We start from the raw sequence: 6000 nt of genomic DNA on the forward strand, positions 1-6000 counted from the left end.
TTCTGAACCACAACCATAGTTAAAATAGATGTTATATGTCATTTTGTAAATAATGGAAATGGTTGCTTAAAATTAAAAATGTTAAGTGGTGTGGGGAGTGAGCAAAGGAAAGAGATTCAAATCGGTGGCTTGGGGAGTAAACTAGAAGAAACATTTGGCTGCCTAACAGCTTCTTTATGTGCTATGATATTTCCAACCTTTTGAACAGTTATCTAGACTCAAAATGTTAGCTTGCTTTCTCTCCATGAATGCTGCTCGACCCGCTGTGATCTCCAGAATTTTTTGTTTTCAGAAGAGTTATTCTTCCTACCTGTGGACATACACAAGCGTGGCCAAATTTGTAGAGAACAAGTCCGCTGACATTGCGAGGAAGGTGAAAGTAACCACGTTCCTCAGTTTTATATGTATTTCTTTTGGATAGTGATAGAAGTGGACCATATGTTGCTTGTGGCTTACTAATGTGTTTATACAGTGCCAACTGATGTGCAGGTATCTTTTTTGATTGCTTAGAAGAATCCACCTTGAAAGCTTCATGATGAGATAAACTTCTCTTTGACAGAAACGGTTGTGTTGCCATTTTTTGTTTGAATCCCTCTCTCATATAAATACTTCTACTGATATTCATGACCAGCCTGTTGTTTCCCCAGGCTGAATTGCTCCAGTCAGCATAAATCCCATTAGTAAGGAAATCACTAATCTTTTCCATATGTTATTCTTTATCCATATCCACTTCCCTCTCCCTATCCCATTTTTTTTCTGTGAATATCTCTGGTTTAAAAAAACTCTCCTTCAAGTCTCTTCACAATGCACTTTCAACTTCCCAACTGTCTAGCCTTTGGCCTATGATTCATCATGACAACATGCGCCAATAAATCACACCTTCTTCAGCATCTTTCATCTTCTTTATCCTGTTAAAGTGATTACATGCTGTCATCCTAGTCATTGCCCAGGTATAACCCTTACCTTTGCAGTCTTGAGTCGAAAGGAATACAGATTAGAAATCTTTTACCCTACAATTGGTTTAACCATCCATTGCCAGATCTGACTGAATCACAAAACACATTACTGGAAATCAAAACAGCATATGCTGGAAATATTTAGGAACCTAGACAGCATTTGCAGCAAGAGAAATGGGATGGATTGCGTGGAGTGTGCAGGTCAGAAGATTGCTAAGGTAACACCACCATTTTGGAAAGGAGGGTGAGGAACCAAGGATGTTCAAATCCATCAGCCTCCTGTCAGTAGAAGGGTCAATACTAGAATCTATTAAAAAGGATGTGATTACTAGATATTTAGAAAGTAATAGACTGGACAGTTGCAACATGGATTTATGAAGGGGAAGCTGTGTGTTGACAAACCTGTTTTTTTTTTAAGATGTTATCAGCAGAGTTGATAGGAGGGATCCAGTAATTGTGCACCAGCATATTTGGATTTTGAAAAGGTTTTTGTTGAAGTCCCACAAAGTATTTAAATAAACCAAATGTAAGTGCACTGGATTGGTGTAATTATACAAGCATGGATTGAAATTTGGTTAATGGGTGGAAATCAGAGAGTAGAAATAATGGATCCTAAATGACAAAAAACCTTTAGATCCAACATCAATCCTTGTGACACACCACTGGTCACAGGCCTCCAGTCTGAAAAAAACAACCCTCTACCACTACCCTTGGTCTCCTATGTTCAAGCCAATTTTGTTTCCAATTGGCTAGCTCCCCTGGATTCCATGCAATCTAACCTTGCTAACCAGTCCACCATGCAGAACCTTGTTGAACACCTTGCTGAAGTGCATATAGACAACATCTACTGCTCTGTCTTCATCAATCCTCTTTGTCACTTCTTCAAAAAACTTAATCAAGTTGGTAAGACATGAGTTCCCACGCACAAAGCCGTGTTGACTATCCCCAATCAGTCCTTGCCTTTCCAAATGCATGTAAATATTGTCCCTCAGAATCCCCTCCAACAACTTACCCACTACAGACAGGCTCACTGATCTATAGTTTGTTTGGCTTTTCCTTATCACCTTTCTTAAATTATGGCACCGTATTAGTCACCCTCCAGTCTTCCAGCACCTCACTCATGGCTATCATGATACAAATATCTCAGTAAGGGGCCCAGCAATCTCCTTCCTGACATCCCATAAAGTTCTAGAATACACCTGATCAGATCCTGGGGATTTATCCACTTTTATGCATTTTAAGGCATCCAGTACCTCCTCTTCTGTAATATAGACACTTTTCAAGATATCACTATTTTATTTCCCCAAGTTCTCTAACTTCCATTTCTTTCTCCACACTAAATACTGACACAAAATACTTGTTTAGTATCTCACCCACCTCCTCTGATTCCATGCATAGACAGCCTTGTTGATTTTTAAGGGACCATATTCTCTCCCTAGTTACTCTTTTTCCAAATATATTTATAGAATCTCTTTGGATTCTCTTAAACCTATTTGCCAAAGATATCTTATGTCCCCTTTTTGCCCTCCTGATTTCCTTCTTCAGTATACTCCTACTGCTGTTATACTCCTCTAGAGATTCACTCACAGAATCAAAGAATTCCTACAGTATGGAAGCAGGCCATTTGGCCGATTGAGTCCACACCAACCCTCTGAAGAGCCTCCCATCCAGACCAACCTCCCTACCCTATCCGTGTAACCCTGCATTTCCCTCAGCTAAACCAACTAACCTACGCATCCCTGGAAACTATGAGCAACTTAGCATGGCCAATCCACCTAACCCGTACATCTTTGGATTGTGGGAGAAAACCGGGACACCTGGAGAAAACCCATGCAGACATAGGGAGAATGTGAAAACTCCACGCAGGCAGTTGTCCAAGGCTGGAATCGATCTTAGCTGTCTGTATGTAACATACGCCTCCTTTTTCTTGACCAGAGCCCCAATTTTTCTAGTCATCCAGCATTCATTACACCAGCCTTGTCCTTCACACGAGCAGCAACATTTGAATTTCAGCAAGGTGTTTGACATGATTCTGCATGATACACTGTTTAGCAAGGTTAGACCACATGGAATCCAGGGGGAGATAGCCAATTGGATACAAAATTGACTTGAAGGTAGGATACAGGATAGGATGAAGGGTTACTTTTCGGACTGGAGGCCTGTGGCCACTGATATGTCTCAAGGATCAGTGCTGGGTCCACTGCAAAATGATTTGAATGTGAACATAGGAGGTTTGGTTAGTAAGTTTGTAGATGACACCAAAATTGGTGGTGTAGTGGACAGTGAAGAAGGTTATCTTGGATTACAATGGGACCTTAATCAGATGGGCCAAATAGGCTGAGAAATGGCAGATGGAGTTCAATTAATATAAATGTGTGGTGTTGCATTTTGGTAAGCAAATTGGGGCAGGACTTATGTAAGTTAATCTTAAGGTCCTGGGAAGTGTTATCTTGTAAAGAAACCTGGGGGTGCAGGTGCATAGTTTCTTGAAAGTGGAGTGACAGGTAAACGGGATGGTGAAGAAGGCATTTGGTATGCCTGCCTTCATTGGCCAGTGCATTGAGTATAGGAGTTGGGATGTCATATTGCAGCTGTACAGGAACAAAAACATAGATGCTGGAAAGGCTCAGCAGATCTGGCAGCATCTGTGAAGGAAATAACAGAGTTAACGTTTTGGGTCCGGGACCCTTCCTCAGCTGTACAGGACATTGTTTAGGCCACTTTCAGAACACTGCATGCAATTGTGGTCTTCCTGCTATAGGAAAGATGTTATGAAACTTGAAAGGGCTCAGAAAAGATTTACAAGGATGTTGCCGAGATTGGACCGTTTGAGCCATTGGGAGAGCTTGAATAGGCTGGGGCTATTTTCCCTAGAGTGTCGGAGGCTGAAGAGGTGACCTTACACAGGTTTATAAAATGATGAGGGGTAATGGATAGGGTGAATAGCCAAAGTCTTTTTCCCAGGGTAAGGGAGTCCAAATCTAGGGAGCATAGGTTTAAGGCGAGAGGGGAAAGATTTAAAAAGGGCCTTATGGAATGAACTGCCAGAGGAAGTAGTAGATGCTGGTACAATTACAGCATTTAAAAGGCAACTGGATTTTATGAATAGGAAGGGTTTAGAGTGATATGAGCCAAACACTGGAAAATGGGAGTAGATCTGTTTAGGATATCTGGTCAGCATGGACAGGTTGGACTGAAGGCTCTGTTTCCATGCTGTATAACTCAATGACTCTGTTCTCAGGTTGATCGGCTGTGACAACGGGTATCTGTGTTTAGATGTCAAGTGTTCACTACCTTTGTCGATTCCATGCATATGGGGAGCAAAAATGATGTACACAATTTTGCAAATGACACAAAACTAGGTGGGATTGTGAGTTTGTAAGGAGGACACAAAGAGGCTTTAAGGAGACTTAGACAGGCTGAGTGAGTGGTCAAGAATGTTGCAGATAGTATATAACGTGAAACCAAGTATGAGGTTGTCCACTTTGGTAGAAGAAATGAATGAGCAGAGTATTTCTTGAATAGTGAGAGATTAGAAAGAATTGATGTCCAAAGTGACCCGGGTATCATTGTTCATAAATCATTGAGTACTAACATGCGGGTGAAGGTGGCTCTTGTGGCAGTGTCCCTTGGACTGAGAGGCCTAGGTTCAAGTTCCACCTGCTCGAGACTTGTGCAATATCATCTCTGAACAGGTTGATTAGGAAAACAGGTTTTTAAAAAAATTACCACCATGCAAGTGCAGCAAGCAGTCCAGAAGACAAATGGTACATTAACTTTTATTGCAAGAGGATGTGAGTACAGAAGCAAAGAAATCTCGCTTCATCTCTATAGAACACTGATGAGACTGCACCTGGAGTATTGTGTGCATTTCTGGACCCCTTGCCTAAGGAAAGAAAGACTTGGCACAGAGGGAGTATGGTGCATGTTCATTGGGCTGATTCCTGGAATGCTGGAATGTCCTGTGAAGAAAACTTGATGAGACAGGGTCTGTATTCTCTGGAGTTTGGAAGAATGAGAGGTGATCTCAAAGTAACTTGCAAAATTCTCAAAGGGATGCTTCCCCTGTCTGGGCCTTAGAAACCTGTCTCAGAATAACAGGTAAGCCATTAAGGACTGAGATGAGAAGGAACTTCTTCACTGTGAAGTTGGTGAATCTTTGGAGTTAGGTTCCCCAGAGGACTGTGGAAGTGCAGTCATTAAGTAAGATGTACAAATGACATCAAGGGAAATGGGGATAGCATAGGAATTTTTGATTTTTGAATTTTTGATCTAGAGCAGGCTCAAACGGCTGCATTCCATATTTCTGCTCAAACGTTCTTATGAGCCCATTGAAGTAGGCAAGGTGGTAGTTGGATATTGGGAATTGTGTAGGTGTTTGCATGTCAGATTCTTGCCTTAAATTTCCCACTTGCATGAAACTTAAATGCAGTATTATGTAACTTAATCCTGTCTCCCATTTTAATGAAACTCATACTTGTCTCCCCTGCCCTCAGTAACTCACTGAGTGAAATCTGGCAACTTACATGGGTCATCTTTGACTCATTGTGAGACCCTTGGACTGCCCAGAGACCGAGTCACAGGGTACTTGAATTGATCTTGTTTTGTCTGTGTAAAATATTAGTGTGCTACCTCTGAGGGGCAGAGCCTCAGGCAGGAATTTCAGAACTCAGAACTACCAGATCTAAAATTTAAAGGAACAGTGTGTAACTGAGGAACAAAGCAGTCATCCCTTAATTTGGCATCAGTCTATATCGCAAAGGAGGGGACATTTAAGAAGCTCAGAAATAGTAAGAAGTGCAGATGCTGGAGTCAGAGATAACACAGCGTGAAGCTGGAGGAACACCGCAGGCCAGGCAGCATCAGAGGAGCAGGAAAGTTGATGTTTTGGGTCGGGACCTTTCTGTAGAAGGGGCCCGTCCCGTAACATCAACTTTCCTGCTCCTCTGATGCTGCCTGTATTGAAAGTGAGAGGTGGTGGCAGCACAGGAATCAGTTATCCATTTTTCCTTTCTTCATCATGGAGTACAACACACCGAGGAAG

Source organism: Rhincodon typus, chromosome 14 (assembly GCF_021869965.1).
Source record: "Rhincodon typus isolate 14 chromosome 14, sRhiTyp1.1, whole genome shotgun sequence".
Classification (NCBI taxonomy): Eukaryota; Metazoa; Chordata; class Chondrichthyes; order Orectolobiformes; family Rhincodontidae; genus Rhincodon; species Rhincodon typus.